Below are 21592 nucleotides of genomic sequence, written 5' to 3'. Positions count from 1 at the left end.
ATGGATTTTATGATTAAAAATCTGACAGTATTGCCAAGTAGTTTACTTATGAGTTGTGACCAAGTGGTTTTTCGGGGGGGTTGTTTTGTAAGTTTTAACTATGTAACTTTAATCTTGTGTGGTTAAGTTTTTCTTCTTCTTGCTAATAAATCTTTTAATTTTAAAATCCTAAATGTGTTACTGGGATTCTATGCTTCTGGGATTAGTAGTTTTTTGCCCTCATTTTCAAAATACAAAGAAAGGTTATGATCAGTAAGACAAGTTTCCCTCTGGGATTTGGCTTGCTCAGCAAATAACATCGGCTGCGGTCGTAACAGGAAGAACTTGCATATATCCAGCAGATCGTGTCAGCAAACAGCTACCTCAACTTCCAATGCATGGAAGCCATGGGGGATGCATCAATGGACTAGATTGACCTGGTTTTAACAGTGCACAACTATTTCCATGATTTAGACTACATTAGGTTACATGGACACTGGGTATTATTACACTTCCTTACAGAGACACTATTAAAACAGAGGTCATTTATGTGATGAGAATTTACATATTCAATATAAACACACAGCACCTGAACTGAAATGTAGTAGTAGTTGACGGTGTGGAGTCCCTGAACTATATTTCCTTCCACCTACAGCCTACAGTTTCTCACAACCTTCAGACAAAACAAATAATCACAATAATAATCCCAACAGAAGAAATTTTTCGACAACTTGTCCATTTGCCCATTTAGCTTTGTAATTACAATACTTCACTGCATTGTCTTTTTCTAAGAGGTGGTTCCCCCACAGGACTCGGGTAAGAATTGCTCTTGGTATAAAGGATGAGAGAAGAGTTTGAAGGGTTTGGACAAAGTTGCATTGAGTCACCCGTTATACAGTCCACTTTCATTTAGTCTCACTTACTTCAGTAGGAGTTAATATCAGACGTGTGGTATAATGGGAAGCTAAGACAATTCTTCTTGTTTTATGACCCTGACCACTCTCAGCACCATGTGTGTCCAAAATGAGCTTTTCAAGGCTAGGAATGCAGTTTTACTTTAATATAGGTGAATAAATCTGCTCCCCAGATTAAGTGGGATCCCAATGACCAGTGTTCTGTAAGACCACCTGAACATGCTGTGGTGCCTGCTTTACTGACAGGTTTGCTTCCACAGAAAGGAAGCAGTCTGTCTACCAGTGAGCTGAGGACCTTAGTCTTTACTGTGGGATGGCACTTTGATTGGAAATGCAAATAACAGTCGTATGTGTGGGTTTTCTATTGACTCAAAGAATTTTGCTGAATTTTGCCCTTGTCGGGTGGACATGGTGGACGGGCCCGGGAGAGGCCGTGAATCTGGCCGCCGCCCGCGATCAGGCATGGACCATGATTTCACACTGGCTGGCCAATTGAGGCCCGCCCAGCGTGAAATGCAGCTTGTCACTGGCCAGGAAGGGCCGAATGGGGGTGGGGGCCTGTTAGCCGCCGGGTCCAATGATAACCTGGTGGCCGGTATAAAGAAGGCCCAGAGAGGCTGCCGGGGAAGGACGTCTGGCTGCCATTCGGACGATGCATTCGATTGCGGAAGCAAACGCTAGGTGGGAGGGCAGGTTAGGTGGGCACTCGGCCTCCCGCTTTTCCAATGAGTGTCTCGCCGTCCTGCTGGAGGAGGTGGCTGCCAGGAGGCTCCTTGTCCCCAGAGATGGGAGGAGGAGGCCACTGCACGTCACCAAGAGGGCATGGGAAGAGGTGGCAGCCCGGGTGAGCAGCCATGATGTGGTGCAGCGCACATGGGTGCAGTGCTGGAAGCTTCAATGACCTGCTGCACTCAGGGAGGGTGAGTACCGTTTTGGCATGGGTCAGTGTGCAGAAGTGTTAAGGTGCGGCTGCCCCTGTCCCCCTGTCCTGTCCCCCACCGTGGACCTCAGGGATGCTATAGCCTGAATGCCAACTGTCAATCACGTCGGAGTTGGTCAAGTGGGTGAGCCCTGGCTGCTTGGACTGAGTGCCTTGCGGCTCGAGGGCCACGAGTCGGATGTGCCCTGTGAGGGTTTCCTCAGCTGGGGTTGGCCAGGCTGCCATGGCGCTGCAGGTAGAGAGTGGACTAATTAATACTCCTCTGTTCTTTCAGGAGAAGATGAGCCATATCCAAACAGAAAGGGTGCGTACTGGCGGAGGCCCGCCCAACCTGCTGCTGCTCTCCTGCTTCGAGCAAGATGCTCTGGAGCTGGAGAGCCAGCACACTCCCCATGCAACAGGACACAGCGAGGCGGGGGTTCCAGATGAAGGTAAGAGTGCAGTGCACAAAGCTGAGACTCTCGGATTGTGCAACCACTCTACAGCATTCTCCTCATTGATGTGAGCCTCAAATCTGGCGTCCCCATTAATCATTGGAAGACAATGGCACCATGATGCAGATCTTCATTGTCTCACCAGGGTGCCTGGCATGCACAGTGACAGTGTGATGACTTTAACTAATGACATGTCCTTCTTCTCCCTTTTAGATTTGTCAGCAGGCATCCCATCTGTAGACCATGAAGGGGCACACCTGACACCAGAGGACCACCAAGTGTCACTGTCAGCTATGTCACACCCGCTCTCTGAAGCAGGCACTAGCACAGATACCAGTACCTCAGTGGGCATTAGTTCGGCTGCTAGTATCTCAGTGCATATTGGTGAGGGAACTTCACGCTCGCTTGAGGTGCAGACGGAGGGAGAGAGTGCCCAGGGTGCTAGCAGTCGGATGAGTGCTGGGGACCAGGACAATGCTCAGTCGAAGGCAGATGATGGTGGAGTTGTCCATTAGACAGCAGATGCTGGATGTCCAGCAAGATGTGCGGGAGCATCTGGCAGAGACCGATGATGGTATGTGTGCCATGGTCTCCATTGTGGAGGACTTGTTGACCATCATGGCCGAGCGCATTGCCTCCTCCATTGAGAGATTGGTGACTCTAATGGAGAGGCAGCTCCAGGAACAGAATCAGGGGACCCAGGGGTTGCGCTCGGATCTGCAAGCCCTCCAACAGGCACTGACATCAGGTGGTCAGTGTCAGTGTGGGAGATAGTTGAGGCACCCAGTATCCCAGCTAGGCGCATGTCAATCAATGGTGAGCAGGGAGGTCCACAGCGACATTACGTTAGCACACGGGCTCCTCTCAGGGCGCTCTGGATGATGGCAGCAGCTCCTCCGCCCCTCTGCCAGTGATTTTGGCATCTGATGTGGCTGCAGTGATTGGGGAGATGCCAGCCGTGGCATTGGCTGCTCCCTCCCAGGTGGGGCCAGGACAAGCTCCACTGGCCAGAGGACGACTGCCAAGGTCATCAAGGCCAACAAGACAGCAGAGTCTCCATTGCCAGTGCCAGCGAGGGGGAAGCACCTAGAAGTAGCACTCACAAGTGTAAGTTAAAGGCACCATGAGCACAAGAGGGACAGGTCATGGGTGATTTTATGCTCATTTATGTTTACTTAATGTATACTGGTCTGGGACTAAAGACCAGAGAGATTGCTGTAGTCTATACTTGTCAAAATGATATAAATCTGGTTTTTTCATCATGGCCTGAGCATGCTTCACCATTTTATTTTATTGGTGTAGGGTTTGCCAGTATGTAATGTTGGATATAGGTGGCTCTGAACTTTATTGCACAGGTACTGAGTGTTCTTTGGGTTCAAATGAAAGGGTCCTTACGGACACCTAGGATGGAGGTGGCAGCCCTGGCATGTGATTGAAGCTTATTTTTGGTCGTCTAGCTGAAGGAGCGTTGGATCAAGGCGCCCCTGGTGTCCCTGCCTCCCTGCAGGTTACCGAGGTCTACCTCCACGCCCTCAGCGTTCTCCTCACTGGCTCATCTTCCAACTCACCACTGGACTCATCATCTGTTGCCTGTGTAGCTGCGTCAAGATCCTCTTCCTCAATGGGTCCCCCCTTGCCAGTGCCTGATTGTGGAGAGCACAGCATGCAACCATGATCAGAGACACCCACTCAGGGGGGTATTGTAGTGTTCCCCCTGAACAGTCCAGACATTGGAAGCGCACCTTGAGAAGACCTATGGTCCTCCCTACTACTGTCTTGTGGAGGCATGGCTCCTGTTATAACACTGCTCTGCCTCTGCTCTTGGCTGCTGGAGAGGCATCATTAGTCACCTTTTCAAGGGATAGCCCTTGTCACCCAGCAGCCATCCATTCAGCCAGGCTGGAACACTGAAGAGCTTTGGCATCTGGGAGTGTCTAAGGGTGTACATGTAATGAGAGCTGCCAGGGTGCCTTGTACAGACTTGCAGAATCTACATCCTGTGGTCACACACTATCTGCACGTTCATGCAGTGGAATACCTTCCTGTTGACGAAGGCTCCTGGCTGACCCGCTGGCACCTTGATGGCCACATGTGTGCAGTTGATTGCACCCTGGACGCGGGGGAACCCAGCAATTGCTGCAAAGCCTCTGGCTCGCTCAGCCTGGCTGGTCTTATCTGTACGGTAAAGAATAAAGGTCAGTACCCACCTGAACAGAACTTCTGTCACTAGCTTGATGCAACTATGGACAGCTGATTGGGGGAATCCACACAGATCCCCCACTGACCCCTGGAAAGAGCCATACAAGTTGAGGGCCACTGTGACTTTTAGAGCCACTGGCATGGGATGCCCACCCACACAATTGAAGTTGATCTTGGGCCCAATCATCTGGCAAAAGGAGGTGATGGTATCCCTTGAGTGGCGGAGCCTCCTTCCGCATTGCATCTCAAACATATTGAGTTAGCTGCATCGCTGCCTGTAAACCCTGGCAGCAGGATAGTGGTGCCTTCTGCGGCCCCTTCCACCTCAGACTACCTGCTGGCCCTGAGCCCCTTGTGCCTGCGCCTCTCCTCCCACAGGTCCCTCCCCTGGAAGCTGTATGGGGACACCTGGTTTCCTCTCCCTTCTGCCCCTTTCTTCCTTCTCAGAGGAGGTGCCACCAGCGGAGACCTCAATCCCCATTACCAGGGTAAAGGAAGGCAACCTGATATCTGAAGGGTCCACACGGTCTGAATCCTCCGGGGGCCTAGCAGACAGCAATGAGGCTTGCCAACGAAGCTCCGAACAGAGATGAAGCTGCCAAGTACCAATAAGCAACCAGCTGCAAATTATCTCCAAAACTGCTTGCTCACACTGGCAATGCAAACTTTTTTTATCCCACCCTTGGATGAGGTTTGTGAAAACGTCGACTGGCTGCCTACCCCTTTTGCCCATGCGACGAGCAGAAAATCACACATGCAATGAAAAATCTCAGACAATTGCATTGTTAAGGGCCTTAAGTGGCTTGTTAATTAATGGCGGGCGCTGCTCTGGCACCCGTGCGCGCCCACTGAGCGAAAGATCGCAAGAGTGCGCGATGACGTCGGGATGCTATTTTACTCTCGTTTGCTCAGGCATGCACCCGCCCAACAAAGGAAAAATTCTGCCCGAAGTTCTACGAGACAAGTATATCCCTTGTTCAATACTGTTAGCAATGACTTGTCAGAAAAGCCAAAAAGATTAAAAATACAACAATTAAAAGCATTGGTGCTTTCTAATGAATACCATTATTCATACAGCAACATTCTTTTTGCTTTGCAGAGTATTATTTTAACTTTCTCAAAGAAATTAATATCCTAATATTGTAGAGTAGAAGCTTTTGTAAATGATAGGAGCTGCAAAAATGGCCAGATTAAGATTCCACAATTTAAAAAAAGGCCATTAGGAATGGCACAGGGTTGTTAAATTTAATATATTTATTGTGTGCAGATGGGCGGTTTCTCTGTTTAGTTACATACATCTTAGCTAAAAAGAGCAGAGTAAAATTTCTTAACCTTTTAGGCCCGTGATTTTGACACTGCTGAAACCCCTAATGATTTATAATAGATGGATAAACAATTACTTATGCCAACAGAAACATCATTCTGTGGATCTTCTCTGATGCTGCTCCCTCAAGAATCTTAGTTTTATTTTAATGTATTTTTAAGTCCAAAAACACAATTATTTATCTGATTCCCTATTTACCCTGAAACCTTAGACTAGTTTAGATGGTTTTAATCACCCTCTTCCCACCCCCACCAAAGGATACCTGCACAGTCTGAGAGCCCAAGAAATCGTTGCTGCTTTGCGTCTTGTCCCTGCACACATTTCCATATTAACCTTCGTCCACCTCTGGCTCGCTAGGGCTGGTGTGATTATAGACAGAGGCTTTATTTCCAACCCTCCCTCTTGCGCTCTCCCTTCTCTCTCTCTCTCTGCACCCACCCCCACCTCCCCCTCCCCTCACTATCTCTAAAAGCGCATTTTCCTTCTCAGATCATCCTTGTTTCCTTTTATTCCTTCAGTTGAATGCGTAAATCCCAGAGTAATTGATTTTAAAAATTAATAATCTATATTCACTGAAGGTTACCAGAAGAATTTTGGAGGCCAGTGCAAAAGTGGGTGAAGCAGGATCTGTGAATGGAGGAGAAGCACTTTCTTCCCTGCACCTGCTCCTCCAATCACTGCTCTGCAAGCTGTTCGACCTTTGGGTAGCTTTGTGGTTGACTGGCTTAGAAAAAATCAGAACTAACAGTTCCTTATATTTTAAGTCGGTCTTTCAGGTCTGAAGCTCTGGCTGCTCAGTCTGGACAACAACAAGATCTCCATTGACAGTAACCAGTCTGGGCCCCTCTGGTGTTTTGTGCTGGGTGTACCCCCCTTTTCCAGCTCCTAAATAAAGACCTAATCTACTCGATCTCTCCTTGTAGGACAATCCCCTCATCCCAGGAATCAGTTTGGTGAAATTTCATTGCACGCCTTCTAAGGCAAGTATATCTTTCCTCTGGTACAGAAGCCAAAACTGACAGTACTCCAGACATGGTCTCACCAAGTCCCTATATAATTGTAGTAAGTCTTCTTTACTCTTAGTCTTTATTCCAATGGGATTCAAGTATTAGATACCTTTTGCCTTTCTAATTGCTTGTTGTACCCGCATGATGATGATAAGATGACAAATGGGCACTTGGGAAGGAGAAAGTGGGATTGGTAGCATTCAAAGATTGGACTGTATGGAGGTAGCGACAAGCCAGGCAATTTCCATTTTGGAGTCCTGGAATGCAAGTGGGTTGATCATAAGTTTAATGGAAATGGGGTTGAAGAGCAGGAAATTTGACTTCGGCTGAGATGAGCTTGAAGGAGGGTGGGGTGGAGAAATTAGAGAGATAATAGCAGAGGACTCATTGCATTCTTCTCTTATCCTCAAAGAAACACTTAGAGACTGTACACATTTGTTTATAAATGAAAATAATACACAGAAACAGAAGGATTGGTATTATTCTCAGTACAATAATCTTGCACTCTCTGTAAATTAAATTGACTGTTTAAAAATAGTGTTAAATTTAAATTGACTAAAGACAGTGAAGTACCGTTGAACCTGGATGATGGTGTAAAATGAACAATATCGATTCGGCCTCCTGTTTTCAGGAGCGACATACATTGGGCGGCTGAATTGCTATCACCTACTTTACATTTTACACTATAACACAGAGCTAAAGTACTCTAACAAAGCTAATTCCTATGCTCCCAGTAGGCAACCACACTTACAAAGAAAGCAGGCTGGAGAATTGGGTGAGATTCATAGTCCTATTGGAATCATCTTTCCCTTCAAGCACAGCTTCCTCACTGGAAATACAGGAATGCAGAACTGGGCCAAAAGGTCACATTGCTTGCATCACCTGTCCGCAAGAGCACAGTGTATTATGTAAAGATAAGCTTATTTTTATGGAATTTGAATGACTTCCTTTTACATAGAAAAGTGTGAATAGAAACCAGAGATATTTCAAAAGTCCATTTATTATAAGGGTATTTTCTTTCAAATTTAGCAGTCTTTCTTTTTTAAAGGTTGTCTTTAGCAGACATGATCTGAGCTGACACACCACAGTAAATAATGAATTAATAATTTTTATGCCCTTTGAGATTAGTTTTTAACATACAACAACGGAGAACAATGTAGTTTTAGATTGTTATCACTGAGATGAATGCAGATTACTAGAGGTTCCATGGAAAGAAACAACAGGCTGTGTTTCATGTAGCCTGATTATAGATACAAAACAGTAGGACAAGAATTCACATTAAATAAGTTGATGAAGGCAGATAGCATTATGCAACCATGTGTGTAGGCCATTGGCAGACCTACGTTTGCCACAGAACATACGAAATTTAATGCTGAAGTTCCAGAGACACAGCTGGCTAGTGCCATTGCTAGTGCAGATTTATCCATTTAATAACAGATTTTTAAAAAAAAGCAAATTCCTGTTCTTTGTCACACACGCCAGATGCAGGGAGGCTCTGAGGACTGATATGCACAGATGCCTGATAAAGGTCCAGCTGAAAGATCTGACTCCCTAGATCAGAAAAGCAAAAGGCAGCCCCATGGCTCCTGTGCAATGTGAACATTTTGGATATTGGAAGGTGGAGTGGATAAGTTTTTTGGCAAGTTTTTATGATAGTTTTTCCTTCTCCACAATTATTGAGCATTGGTTCTTCATCCACCTAAGTCGAACACACAATGTTAAAAGGAATGTTAAAATAACCAGCCTTTGAGGTGGTTGCAGATTTTTCATTGTGAATTTTTTAGTGAATTACGTTTTTTTTTATAAAGATGGTGTTGCTTTCTTTAAGATTGCGATTTTTGATTGGTTCAGTCGTCTTTGCTTGACCGAAAGATGATCCAATATGTTGGCCACTAGTCACCTATGGATAATTAGGAATCCAGATTTGACTGACTGCATTTCTGATCAGTAAATTAAAAACAAACAATGCCCACAGTTGGGCATATAATAATATGCATATTTTCATGGCATATGCATGTGTACCTGTACTTTAACCTTTTTATGTGTTTGTTGGTAAAATGGTGAGACAAAAACCAGAATGTGTGTGTACTTTGATCATTGTGGATGCTTTAATTCTTTGTGTAATGCTTTAAAATGGTGCGTAATGTGTTAAAGCAACAGACTTAAATAGCATTGAAACACCACATTGTCCATTTAGTCACAGTGCAAAACTAAAAGCCATCACAAAATAAACATTCCAAACCTAAACATGCGATATTGCACAAAAATGTCAACTCATTACCTTTGTGCATTCCTTTAGTGCCTGTCTTCTGGGTGCCTTTGCCTGTCCTAGTGCAACTCCACAGTGCTATGCCAGTGGCTGCAGCAGATGGTTTCTGCATGACCACTCCAATGATGGTGACAACCGCCGCTTCTATTGGGGTAAAGGCATGCAGCCAGACCTGTTCCTTGTTAGTTAGCTGCCTCCAATAATGTGTGACCTTGTCCTGCAATTGAGGGAGGTGTATCAGTGAGTGTGGTGCAATGTGTTTGAGTGATGTGCCTGTCATGGTTGAGTAGGTAATATGTGTAAGTTGCAAAATGTGTGTGTGGGAGGCTTGCACCAGTGCTATGTGTATGAGAGTGAGGTGAAGCTATGGATGTTAGATATGAGTTGTGATTGATAGAGATTGCTGGTAGTTGAGTGATGGGAGCACAGTGGCCTAAGCAGTAGCTGAGGCTAGTCACGCAGTTGGTGGGATGTGGCATTTGAAGATACATTCACTGATCTTGATCACTCATGTCAGGCTCATTGAACTTCTTTCAGCACTGTATCCAGGTTCTCAGGCTGAGACCTGCATAGCTATCTGGTAGCACTGTTTTTGCAAAGTTTGTCCTGAGGGCCTCCTGGCCCCTTTGGACAGATGACATCGCTAGTCAAAAAAGCAGAATACTGCAGATGCTGGCAATCTAAAATAAAAACAGAAAATTCAGGCAGCATCTGTGGAGGGAGAAACAGAATTAACATTTCAGATTGACGATCTTTCATCAGAACTTGGAAAAGTTAGACTGCCTAATTGAAAGGTGAGGGCCGGTCCATCAAGTTTAAAAATCTAATTTTTTTTACCGTCGCCTTAATGGGGTTGTAACTGGAAGCCAGGTTAATTAGGTAGTTTTAGATTTTATTGTAGTAACTTGTAAACCTATGTATGCACTTGAAATCTTTTATTTTGTTAATAAATGTTTAATTTAGTTTTCTAAAATATCCCTTAAGTCTTGGTGGACATGTTACTACTGAATTCATGGCATGCATCTAGAAATAAATACAAATTGCAAAACCATTGTGACTGTGTCATCAAGTTTCTCTCATGCATTTAATCCACCTGGCACACATCATCTGCCACGTCATTCCTTTGTGAAGATGGCGTCCATGACCTCATGGGTGTATTTGTAGGTGGAGACTTGCGATGTTCCACAGAGGTCACCCTGTGGAGCCCTGAAAGGAGCCTCTTGGTCATGGTCAGTGGATGCCCTCCATGTCTCCATGGCAACAAATCCTGTAGCAGGTGACAGATGTGACTGACCAGTTCACAGTCTTTGGTGACACGGGTTCTCCATCATCTGCAGGAATGAAAGGCGGTATCTGTAGACCCTTGGTCTAGCCAGGTGCTGACCAGCGACTGCTCACTGTGGTTCTTCAGTGGTGTGTGCAGGCGTCCCAGGTGCCCCTTCTTCCTGAGGGTGCTTCTCCTCCCTCTGCCCAGCCAGGCGTCTCCGTTGCTCCCTTCCTCTTTGTCTCCACCCTCTGTAAGCCATGAGACATACAGCTAGGTCACCAGGCTCCATGTTCCTGATTTACTCCTCCTGCAGGATGAAAGAGAGAAATGTGTCGGTTAGCTTTGGTGTTCTAAGAACTCTCTTTGTTAAGTCTACTTGGATGGCCGGAGTTTAGTGCACTGCATGGCTACCAGAGACCCCACCAAACTCTGCCCCGCTCCACCTGGCCGATTGGTGGCAATTTCGCTCACTGGACTGTATGGTGTGCTCTCAGCTCAGGCACAGGCATTCTCCTAACCCACACTGCAAAGCTGCACTGTTAGCTGGAACGATGGGGAGACTGGTCCAAACCTGAATGATGACATTGCAAGGGGCTGTGAGCGCCTGCACCAGTGACTGCTCCGTGGCCAGCTTTAGCAAGGAGATTGTATAACTTGTCCAGTCGTCCAATTGTTCTGCAGTCCACTAAAACGCTCATTAGTTTGAAGTCTGTGCCCAAGGGGTGAAAAGCTCTGGAGCTCTTGATGGCACTTTCATGCCCCTGTGTTGTTTGAATGGGCAGATAAGCTGGAGACCCGACTCCATACATGTTAATGTGGCTGAATCTGAACTGTTTCAGCTGCGGAGGAATGGTCACTTTATACAAGGTTTCCCTAATGCATGGCTGCTTCCCCCATCCTATCCCGCACATGCTTGTGCACTATCATCAACTGCAGTGCAGCCCTTACCCCAGCCACTGCACTCTCAGTCTGCCTGGAAAAAGCGACTTGCCTATGACATTGCCTGAATGCACGGCACCTCAACTTTGAAGTCCAACAGGCGACCCTCACGAGCGCTGCACAATGTTACTGTGCACTCACCTCTGAGTTCCCCTCAAAGTGCAGTTCGCCAGTTGCACATCTTATATGCTGTTGTGAAACACCTCAGTGTGCAATCATGCCGATGTGCTTGGATGATCCAGAATGGGGAGATGATTCCAGTGAGCTGGGCTTATAATGATATGCAGATGTATTACAATGAGGTTCCCATTGTCTGACAGCGGGAAATGTGACCCCCATCAATGGGCAGAGCAGACGATTGCAAGCTGATTCCACAACGTCATGAAACCGATTTTTGGCCTTCTCGCAATATTGTCCGCTCACGCCGCCACACATGCCCACCGCCAACGGGCACAGAAAATTCCATCCTAACTTCTGTCATTCAATGTCTCGTGTGTTGCATCCTTTCAAAGGCCTTCCTTCTGTCCTTGCCCCACCCCTTGCTCAAAACCTATTACATTTCTAGCTTTTCCCAGTCCTGACGAAAGGTTGTTGACCTGAAACCTTAACTCTGTTTCATCCTCCACAGAAGCTGCCTGACCTGCTAAGCTTTTTCAGCATTTTCTGTTTTTATTTGGTATCTCCACTTCTCGCCACCTCCTGTAAGACCTCCAGTACAGCTTCGGAAAGCCTCACAGCCTGCTCTCTGCCTTGTTGTTCTTCTGTCTCTCCGAGGTCAGAATCAGTTGCTGAATGACTTCCCGCAGCTGTTCCAACTGCAATGCACCCCCACCCCTCTCTATGAGGTATGGGCTGGCTTTAAGTAGTACCAGGTTTTACTTGCACTGGCCTCTCATTGATTTTGTGACCCAGTTCAGGCATGCAGGTGCTTAGTGTTGGTTGCACGCCACAACTATTTAAGTCAGCAAACGGCATGACATTTGTGGGGTAACACTGCATCCCAGTTTTCCGGGCCCTATCCAATTCCGTAGCATCAGACTGTTGCAATTTGAACACAAGTGAAAAAAATCTACTTATTGGCAAGGATCATGGCAAGGTAATTTTTTTTTAACCTTTATATATTTTTAAGCAAGATTTAAACAGAAGGTCTGATCTTTCGACAGAAAATGATAGGAAGAAGAAATAATTTTAGTATAGGTTTAGGAGAAGACATGGGCAGGAAAGTGTTTAAGAAACAGGATAGCAATGGGATTGAAATGAGCTTCTTCGACCCTTTCTATTATAAATCTTTGAGGATTTGTACGCTTCAGAATTTTATTGAACAAAGTTAATATTTTAACGTTAGACAGTTGCTAGATAACCAAGCCATTTTTTCTTAAATCTGCCAACATAAGTTTTGTCAAATGCCAGGTTCCTGCTGGCTATTATGTTTCTTAATTTCTTTTAAAAAATCTTATAAAACAATAGTTGATTCAATGGTGTTACAGTAATGAAATGAAATCAAATGAGACAGTGCTGTTCCTGAACAATTCAATTTAATCGAGATAAAGTGTGTTAAAAGGATTTCACTTGGAAAGTGTAATTTGTCAAAACTGAAAAGATGTAATGCTAAATAACAATGACATAGTTCAGCTGGAAAACGGTGACGTAGAGAAATGCAACAACCAAGCAATATTACTCAGTGATATTATACTCAAAAACTACATCTAAGCACTCTGCAGTTAATCCATTGTGTTGCTTCTAAAGAAGTGATTTACTGTTCAGCAATAACATCATCTGGAATAAAGGAAGGAGTATCACATTCAACTTGTTTAATTATAGATAACATTGTATAATACAGATTTCATACAGAGTTGAAAAGAGCACCATGAATAGCAAATACTGGGTGAATCTAATTCTGAATTTCTGTAAATTATCATCATTTTTGTATCTTTATCACTTTTTACAGTTTCTTAACTTAAGATATACTATCTGAAAACTATTAGGGTTGACGTGGTTGAATGCTAGGACATAGCTTTTCTTAATGAAATCATAAAAGTGCTGAAAATATACAACAGGTCAGGCAGCATCCACAGAGAGAGAAACGGAATTAGTGTTTCAGGTTGATGACCTTTCATAATTGGAAAAAGTTAGGGATGCAACAGGCTTTAAGCAAGTACAGAAGCAAGGAAAGGGTGGGGGGAGGAAGAAGCATAAAAGGTCCGGTATAGAGTGAAAGGCAGGAGAGATTAAATGATAGAAAGGTAGAATGAAGTAAGGGAAAAGGAGATTGTAATTGTTCTAACTCAGACAACCAGTTGGTGAAGGATAGAACTGGAGCCAACCTTTGTTCAGTCTTACATTTATTTATGTAATTAAGCATTACAAGCATACACCTCCTAACTTAACCACATCACAGTTTCAATAAATGTCTTCTTACATGTGCTCAAGTAAAACTCTAGTTAATGCCCAACACCTACATATAATTAAACACAGTTAATATACAATAAATGTTAATGGGACAAGAAACAAAAGATCGGTCTAGAGGTGGTGTAAGTGGGAATGGCAGAATCATCACAAACAGCTGCTGTCCACAGAAATGAAGGCAGAGCTTATGGTCTGAAATGGTTGAACTCGGAGCCCAGAAGGATGTGAAGTGACTAATCGAAAGATGGGGCCGCAAAATGCAGCTCTGAAGCACCATTGGGGCTGTTGCTATGGAAGTCTTAAAGTCAAAAACTTATGACCAGAATGCTCCTGGTGCAGCCCACGCAGTTGACTCTGACAGAAAAGGCATTGGTGTGGGTGAGCCATGAATGTATCAGGTGCATACCGAATGGGCGGATTGTGACATCAAATGCACAATCTGCCATTTTGGATCATGTGGCTCCAGGTAACACCCTCCCTTAATCACTACCAGCTGAACATGCATTTAGCTGAGGGACACCCCACTAGCATCATTTAAAGGAATAACTATTCAGCTTCTGGGCAAGATGCTTTAGACTTCTGTTGGTGCAAAGTTAATAGAAGTACTGTGTTGTGTGTTATTGGAGGAGCTTTGCAAGCTTTTTGGATTTTCAAGAGAGCAGTGCTGGATCTTGACAAGGAGGTCAGAGGAATTGGAATGCCTATCAGGAGAAAACTTGCTTCTATAGCGGTGGCTATAGTTGTTGTCTCCCTTGGACTGGAGCATAGCTTGGTGATGGAGCACAGGCAGCAGAGAGGGGAAGTAGTGCACAGAATAGAAGGTCCTACCCACCAAGGCTCTTTAGGAAGCACTTCTCCTACGTCGACTGTGGCCAACTGCAGTATTTTACCAAGGAGGTGGTCACCTATCTATGCCACTGCCTATAACCTGATCTGCAACCTCATAGCAAGGCAAGCATAACACTACCAGTGCCCATAAAGGTCACCATTGCCCTAAAATTCTATGCCAGCAGATCCTTCCAGTTGGGAGTAGGTGATATTAGAAAAATCTGACAGTTCACAGGCCATTGCTGCATCAGAGAAATCACAGAAGTCCTGTGCAAAAGGAGAGGGGACTTCACATTCATCTCACTGACCAGAGAAAAGCTAGAGGAGAGAGCACATGGATTTGTCAGGCTAGTGGGATTCTGCATGGTGCAATTGCAATCATTTTCCCATATTTTAAGGGTGGGATGTTCTGCAAACACAAGTGCTACAACTTTATCAACATCCAGTTGGCATATGACCATGCCTAGAAGATCCTCTTGGTGAATGGCTGCTACCATCCTGTGCCATACCCGCCATCTCTGGCCCATGATGAAGAATCAAAGGCTAGCTGCTAGGTGACAAGGGATATTTGCTGTACAGCTGGCTAATGACCACTCTGGCAGTTGATCACTTGATGACAGCTTATAACTGGATCTATGCAGCCACCAGGAATGTTGGCATTCTGATACAATGGTTGTGCTGCCTGGACCACCCAGAGGGAGGCTCAAATAGTCCAGGGAGAGTGCCTTCAAACTTGTGATAGTCTGCCATGCCCAAGTTAAAACTTGCTATCATTATGGCAGTTTGCCTCCTCCCTTCCTCCTCCTCGGCTTCCACCTTTGGAGGGCACCTTGGAAGGAAGGTGGAAGCCAAGGAGGAGGAAGGGAGGAGGCATCTTGGAACTCTTTGCTATGGACAGGCTGTTTTGAGTGGACATTTGGACTCCAGTTCCCTGAGATGCCATGTTCACAACATGGTTGCTCCATAATTTCTCATCTTTCACTATGTCACTGTGTCCTCTTGGCCAAAATCCTGAAATAAAAGCCACCAACAAAAAAAATTCTATCACAATTTTCTCCAACACCATTTTCAACAGTACGGACAAAACTGAACAATTCTGCCCCAGTGCATCCCCTTAGTGCCTGTTTTATCAGTGACTTTGCCTGCCCTAGTGCTCCTATGTGATGCTATGTCAGTGGTTGCAGCATAGCTGGTGGAAGGCTGCTAACTTTCACTGGGGAGAATGCAGATGGCCCTGCACAGCAACCATAAGCCCCTTTTTTTGTCCACTTTGTATTTTTTCTTTTCTCTCTATCCCTCCTAGACCACCCTCTCCTGTCATCCTTTCTATTTTCATTTCTCCCCTCTTCGGTACTCAGCTTTCCCAAATCTCTATCCCAACCATTAGGAACATCCAACCTTCCTTCTTTCCTGGTTATATTGTAGGCTTTACTCCCTCTTAGATAAGCTTACAACCTTTTTTAAAGGTTTTTACCTTTCGTCCTATCCTCCGAAGGGCCCATCAAGGCATTTATTACTGCCTCCTTTACAACAGAAATCCAAAATGCCCTATCTTACTCTCTCCTGACCTTCCTACTCAGCTTACCCACTGGGATGAGGTCTTGCCAACCTCATCCTTGTCCCACTCACCTCTCCGAATACTGACCCTGCAGAATCTGCCAGTGGATTGGATATCACTGCCCCTATCCCCATCTCCATCCAAAATGTTTGTTCACTTGTGAACAATTTCCTTGCAATCCACAAGCTTATTGTGGAGGATCGCATTGACATCCTGGCCTTGTCAGAAACCTGGGTGATGGGTGATAACACCTTCGATCCCCCTTACTTACACTTTAGCCTGCCCCACTACCCCTCTGGCACCTTTCAGCATCTCACTTTGCCCATGCCTCTCACCTCTCATTTTAATTCCTTGTACTCCACCATCCATGCAAGTAGTTAAGCCAAATTTCTCACTGAGATATCTTCACTGCTTTCCTCTTTCAGCCTTTGCACTGAGCAATTGCTCAACCTCAGTGATTTCACCCTCCATCTCAATTCATTATGCTCTCTCTCCTCTGAGTTCATAGCACCTTATCCTCCCTTTATTGCTCCCTCCCTATTAACTCCCCAGTCCATATTCACAGCCATGCCCTCAATATTGCCATCTCATGTGGCCTTGCTACTCCCGTTGTATCAAAAACAGATAAGGCCATCTTTGTTCACTTTCTTGTATTGCTCTTCATCCACATCACACCTACCCATTTCCTTCTGTGTCCACTCTCAAATCACTTACAGCTACACTTTTAAATGCCTAACTATCTAGCTTTTGACGCTCCATACACCACAACATCTCAGCAGGATGTGATCTGCTCAATCACATTCTCACCTCTATGTTTGATACCCTTGCCCCCATTAAAGCCATTATCATCTCTCACCCTGGCCATTCCCTCAGTCTAGCCCTCATCCATGTTCCTTTAAGTCAAGAGGATGCAGACTTGAAAGTTTATAGTAGACAACTGGTTTACTCATTCCTTGCCACGTCTGGTTATACCAAATAAAGCACCATCAGGTCCTGCTGTCCTCTTCAAAACTGCCCACTATTCCAGGATCATTTTAGAATGTAAAGAACAGCTCCCCATCTCTACAACTGTCTTTCTAAAGCCCATTTCCCTGATAATGTGGCCAAAGTTCTTCTAAGCTTCCCTTCCTCCCCTAGCCCTGAACGGGCATCTTTCTCTGGTCTCTCTGACATTCTCCCTCCTGCCCTCACTGAGCTTAGCTTGGCCACAAAATCCACCTGCTCCATCAACCTTATTCCCTGACCAACCAACTTTCTGACTGGACCCCCCCCCCCCCCCCCCACCATTTTAATTGATATTGTTAAATGTTCATTCTCCTCATCTAATGCCCCATGCCTTCAAATATACTGTCTTCAACACTCTCCTGAGAAAAAAACGACCCTTGCCCCATCTGTCCTTGCTAACCACTGCCCATCACCAATCCCCCTTTCCTCTTGCATGTGCTGTTACCATCCAAATCCATACCCAGCTTTCTTACAACTATTTTTGACAGTTTGACAAATTGATATTTTCAAGGGAGCTGCGACATTACACTTGCAGGAGAATGCAAGTCTGTCAATCAATCTGGTACATTTTGTACAACACAAAAGCCAGCAGCTACAAGAAGAAATGGTGAAAGATTCCACACTACAGAAACTGTGGAAAACCATCACTGAAGGATGGCCTGATTCAATTCAGCATGTCCACAAACATGTGAGACAATTTCGAACTTACGGCTAAGAGCTAGGCATCTCCCGAGGAGTCATTTTTAAAGGCAGGCATGTCACCATACAGCACATTTTGTGACCTGATATTCTTCAACAACTTTCATCACTCACACATGGGCGCAGATAGGACAAGAAGACTCACAAGAGAGACTGTCTATTGGCCGAGTATGAGCAATGACATTGAAGTCGCTGTCAAGAAGTGCAAGGCATATCAAGAGTATATGCCAAGTCAGCACAAAGAACCATTGATTCTGCATGACATTCCTATCCATCCTTGGTCCAAAATTGCATCTGACCTCTTTCATGTCCATGGATGAGTGCAGCTCCAACAACACTCAAGAAACTCAACACCATCCAGGACAAAGCAGCCTGCTTGATTGGCACTCCATCCACAAGCATTCACTCCCTCCACCACCGGCACACAATGGCAGCAGTGTGTACCATCTACAAGATGCACGGCAGGAACTCACCAAGGCTCCTTATACAGCACCTTCCAAATCCATGACTGCTGCCATCTAGAAGGACAAGGGCAGCAGATGCATTGGAACACCACCTGGAAGCTCCCCTCCAAGCCACACACCATCCTGACTTGGAAATATATCACCGTTCCTTACACTGTTGCTAGGTCAAAACCCTGGAACACCCTCCCTAATAGCACTGTGAGTGTTACCTACACCACTTGGACTGCAGCAGTTCAAGAAGGCAGCTCACTGCTACCTTCTCAAAGGCAATTAGGGGTCAACAATAAATGTTGGCCTAACCAGTGATGCTCATATCCTAAGAATGAATAATTTTTAAAATTATTGGTGCCTTTATATCATCATAACACACATGACAGCAACCCCATGTTTGAATGGCTCTAATCAGGTTTCCTTCCCTGCCAAACTACTGACTCGGTCCTTACCAATGTCACAGCTGACATATTATGAGACTACGACAAAGGTAAATTATCCCTTCTCATCCTTCTCGATCTGTCTGTGGTCTTTGGCATGGTTGACCACACCATCCTTCTCCAACATCTCTCCTCCATCATCCAACTATGCAGGGCTGCCTTTGCCAGCTTCTATTCTTTTCTATCCAGTCATAGCTGGAGAATCATCTGCAACAGCTTTTCTTCCCACTCCCACATCATTACCTCTGGTATCTTTGGCTCGCTACTATTTCTCATCTGCATTTCTCATCTACCCCTTGGCAACATCATCCGATAACAGTGTCAGGTTCTATACATACATTGATAACATCCAGCGTCACATCACCATTGCCTCGCTTGACACCTTCAATATCTCTGATTTGTCACACTGCTTGCCTAACATCCAATACTGGCTGAGCAGAAATTTCCTTCAAGTAAATATTTGGAGTCAGAAGCCATTGTTTATTGCCCCCACCATAAACTCAATTCCATAGCCACCAACTGCATGCTTCACTCTGGCCACCGTCTAAGGCTGAATGAGGCCAATTAGCAACCGTGGTGTTGTATTTGACTTCATAATGAGATTCCAATTACATAACCACCTTTATAACATCACCCAACTTCACCCCTGTCTTAGTTCCTCTGCTGCTGAAAACTTCATCCTTGCCTTTGTTAACTTGACTATTTCAATGCTCTTCGAGTCTTCCACCTTCCCATTTTCAACGCTATATAAACTTAGATAAAAACAAAAAGCTAAAAGCTACTGCGGATGCTGGAAATCCAAAACAAAAACAGAATTACCTGGAAAAACTCAGCAGGTCTGGCAGCATCGGCGGAGAAGAAATCAGTTAACGTTTCGAGCCTTCATGGCCCTTCGGCAGAACTGAAGCATAGTTAGAAGAAGGGAGAAATATAAATTGGTTTAAGGTGGTGGGGGGTGGGTGGGGGGAGAGAGAGAGAGACATTGAGGGTGTGGTGATTGTGGAGATGAGCAGATAATCAAAAGATGTCACAGACAAAAGGGTCAAAGAGGTGTTTTGTCTGAGAAAAGTGCTAATTAAGAATGGAGGACAGGATATTCAAAGTACAGCTCTAGTGGGGGTGGGGTGGAAAGGCTAACAAGGTTTTAGTTTTAGATTTAAAAATAATGGAAATTGAATTCAACAACTTTAGATCTTAACCTCCCCCTCCCCCCATCCCCACCCCGTTTCTTCCCCCCCCCCCCCTGCTTTTTTTTCAATAATTTATATAGATTCTTCTTTCCCCACCTATTTCCATTATTTTTAAATCTAAAACTAAAACCTTGTTAGCCTTTCCACCCCACCCCCACTAGAGCTGTACTTTGAATATCCTGTCTTCCATTCTTAATTAGCACTTTTCTCAGACAAAACACCTCTTTGACCCTTTTGTCTGTGACATCTTTTGATTATCTGCTCATCTCCACAATCACCACACCCTCAATGTCTCTCTCTCTCCCCCCACCACCTCCACCCCCCCCACCCCACCCCACCTTAAACCAATTTATATTTCTCCCTTCTTCTAACTATGCTTCAGTTCTGCCGAAGGGCCATGAAGGCTCAAAACGTTAACTGATTTCTTCTCCGCCGATGCTGCCAGACCTGCTGAGTTTTTCCAGGTAATTCTGTTTTTGCTATATAAACTTAGGTTCATCCAAAACTTTGTGCTAAATCCCTTTCACCCATTGCCACTGAGTTTGCTGACCTACATTGGCTCCTGGTTCTGCGATGCCTTGAATTTAAAATTCTCAACTTTTTTCAAATCCCTTCATGACCTTGTCCTCGCTATCTCTGTAACCTCCTCCAAGCCTACAACACTCCAAGATCTCTGCACTTCCCCAATTTTGCCCATTCACAATTTTAATCCTGCCACCATTGGAGGGCCATGCTTCCAGCTGCCTAGGCCTTATGCTCTAGAGTTGCCTCATATCTCTATCTCTCTCTCCTCCTTTAAGATACTTCTAAAATCTCCATCTTTGACCAAGCTTTTGGTTATCTGTCCTAATACCTGCTCATGCGCTTAGTGTTTAATTTTGTTTGATAATGCTCCCATGATGTGTCTTGGGCATTTTTACTATGTTAAAGGCACTAAAAAAATGCAAGTTTATGTTGTTGTTGCATGTTGGAATTACCACAGTTCTTAAATGTGGTTCAGCTCATACAATGCGCCATAACTGCTTTCATTATATTTCTGAATACATTAGTGGATATGCTCACAGGCCACAGTTACATTAATAAATATGTAATTTTATGTAACAAATATACATGTATCATTCGGTGGAAGGTTCCTTACCTAGGAATTCTACCACATCTGTTTAGCATGCAGATTTTTATACTGAGGGCCAAGAAATATGAAACCTAAGAAAAGATTTAATCAATTTATATCTTTCCTCCTTCACAGAATAGCTCTGTATTATTACTCAATGCTACTAAAAGGTTCTGCTCAAAAATACTTCAATGCAGGATTTTTATTCAGACTTTTCTTGCAAATTTGAATAATGGTACTGTCCTAGAAATTGTCACCTATGATCATTTTTGTTGCTGATTGATTTGAATTTTTGCTCAGAAAGATACAAGTATAAAAATGTAGCTGCTATAACCATTTAGAATTCATTAGAAAGTATAACAAAAAATGCAAAGCGTTTCCAAGTGCAAAGTTGAGTTGTTCACACATAGATCTTTCAGCTGAATTACTTCAGTGAGGAGACACAACCCACAGATTTCTTGGCCTTCGGTGGTTAATTATTAAAGGTATTTTGAAATGCTACTGCAAAGATAAGTTTAAACATGTTCTTGTAAGTGCTCTAATTTTTATTGTGTTTCTTATGTTAGAAACCTTATAACCAGTTGTAAATCCTCAGCTTCATGGAATAATCAAGACAGTAACTATGTGC

The sequence above is a fragment of the Cetorhinus maximus genome, chromosome 20 (assembly GCF_964194155.1).
Source record: "Cetorhinus maximus chromosome 20, sCetMax3.hap1.1, whole genome shotgun sequence".
Lineage (NCBI taxonomy): Eukaryota > Metazoa > Chordata > Chondrichthyes > Lamniformes > Cetorhinidae > Cetorhinus > Cetorhinus maximus.
This window is presented reverse-complemented; position numbering follows the sequence as displayed.